Source organism: Camelus bactrianus, chromosome 23 (assembly GCF_048773025.1).
Source record: "Camelus bactrianus isolate YW-2024 breed Bactrian camel chromosome 23, ASM4877302v1, whole genome shotgun sequence".
Lineage (NCBI taxonomy): Eukaryota > Metazoa > Chordata > Mammalia > Artiodactyla > Camelidae > Camelus > Camelus bactrianus.
Genome location: NC_133561.1, coordinates 27,801,123 through 27,803,121, shown reverse-complemented (window position 1 = coordinate 27,803,121; position 1,999 = coordinate 27,801,123). Strand labels below are relative to the sequence as shown.

Below are 1,999 nucleotides of genomic sequence, written 5' to 3'. Positions count from 1 at the left end.
TCACATCAGTTTCAGCCACACACCTCCTTCCCCTCCTGTCCAGCAATGTGGGTAGAGAAAGGAGAATGAACCTCCCCATTCTACAGGGAAGAAAACTGAGGCTCAGGAGGAAACAGAAGCTATCCAGCGATCACAGAGGTAAATGGAAACTCCTTGCCTCCAGGGTACCTTTACCAGAGGGAGGAGCACTGAGAAGCCTTTCCTGAAGTTATCATTTCCTGATGCCCAAATATGCATCAAAAAAGAGACCCGGCAACAGGGTGAGCTGCAGACTGCTTCAAAGTCTGGGGAAGGTTGGCACCACTCTAGACTTGACTCCCGCCTCGACACACACACACGCATACGCATACACACACATGCACACTGAAGCCATATGTCCTTAAGATTCATTTTATTTTAAATCCATAAAGAGAAAAGCATCCTCTCTACAGGGTCCTCTCCCTGCCTGCCAGCCAAGCACCTCCTCTCAGCCATTCTGGGCTTGCTGTGGTGTGTTTTTGCTTCTGTCCAGAGTGATTGATTACAGAAGAGCAAATTAACTCCCACTGCTTTTAGGATGCATTTTCTCTCTGAAAGAGAAGACGATGTGAGCATCACTTCTCCCTCCCCCCTGCCTGCCTGGCTGTTGGCTACAGTCATTGCAACTTTAGGAAGGGCACGGGCTCTCGCAGCCTCCGGCAGCCCACCCTAGTGTGACCTGCTTGCCACGCCCCACCACCACCACCACCACCAACCACGCTCCTCCTGTTAACCCCAGGGCATCCCTCTGGTTACTCCAGGCTCTTTTTACCCCATCTCTGTAGCCGTACATGTGAATCCAGCTCTAGCACCGACTGCACAGACTGGACACTGCTGAATGAACAAATAAATGATAAATGAAGTACAAACTCTAAGGTCTCAACTTAACCAAAATACATGTTCTCTCTCAACCCTTCCCTTCTTCCCTGGTGCTATGGGCCTTGAGACTCAAAGTGCAGTCCCTGGTTCAGGAGCATTAGCATCCACCTGGGAGCAAGGTTCCCAGGTTCGCAGGTGATCGATACTCCGATTCAACTTTGAGAAGCGCTCCTTTGTGGTCCTAAGTCAAGACAGGATGGTGGACAGCATGACCTCTTACAGACCCTCATGGCCTTCTAGGTGTGGCAAATCAAAGCGGCACCTATCCGATTGCTCTGATTACAGAAGGCTTAGCTCAGGGTCAGGACAGACCGAGAGGGCTAGCCTAAGACTGGGAAGGTGGAATTCCAGTTCTTCCTTTCTGCCTTGCCCTTCCTGCTCTTCTGCTCCTTTAGGGGTCCCAGCTGACGGAGCCGAAGCGCAGCATGGCTTTGCTCTAACTAATTGCCAACAGTTGGCTGTATCTACATTCGTTACTCAAAAAGGCTCATTAATCTCCCAATGCCAGTGTAGCCATGGCTGCTAATGGTGCCTCTCACCTCCCAACACCCAGATCCCAGTGGGGCATCCTGGCTCCTTCCGGCAGCAGCGCAGTAGGAAATAGCTCCCATCTCAGAAGTCTCAGCTGGTGCCTGGGGCCAGGAAGCCAGGCTGACTTAGATCCTGGCGAAGCCCTGCCTCCGCTGGAGTGGTCCTAGGAGAACTGACTCAACTCTAGGTCACCCATGGGTCACAGAGCCTTGGAATGATTCGGGTGGATGTAAGAATGGATTATAGCAAGACCAGGGGAGGCTCATCTGCAACCTCTTGGATGAGCCGGAGTACCCTCTCGCAGCCAAATTAAGGAATCTGTCCCTTTTTCTCTTAGGTACAGGGATGAGCTTTACCTTGGAGGACCTTGCGAGGCGTTTGGAGATATGGAAGAGGTGCATTCTAGAAAGTGCATGATGCCGAAATCCGGAAGAAGTTCAGAGCCTCTTGCCAAGGTCTGAGTCAGAGGCTTAAGCCTGTATTTGTCCTGTGGCTCAGAGAACATGATTTAAATGTCCTCCAGCCTTTCTCCTTTAAGTTCGGCTTCTGTGGGTTTGTCTTTCCAAGACTA

The 1,999-nt window shown here is 51.1% G+C and overlaps 1 long non-coding RNA gene across 1 annotated transcript; it reads right to left on the bottom strand.

Annotated features, from left to right (window-relative positions):
• Positions 1–376: 376 nt before the first annotated feature.
• LOC123615159 (uncharacterized) lies at positions 377–1,522 on the bottom strand. Its single transcript, XR_006722715.2, has 3 exons — positions 1,437–1,522; positions 791–852; positions 377–569 (listed from the first exon to the last, which is right to left on the bottom strand). It is a non-coding gene; the product is annotated as an uncharacterized LOC123615159 (long non-coding RNA).
• Between the last annotated feature and the right edge of the window lie 477 nt (positions 1,523–1,999).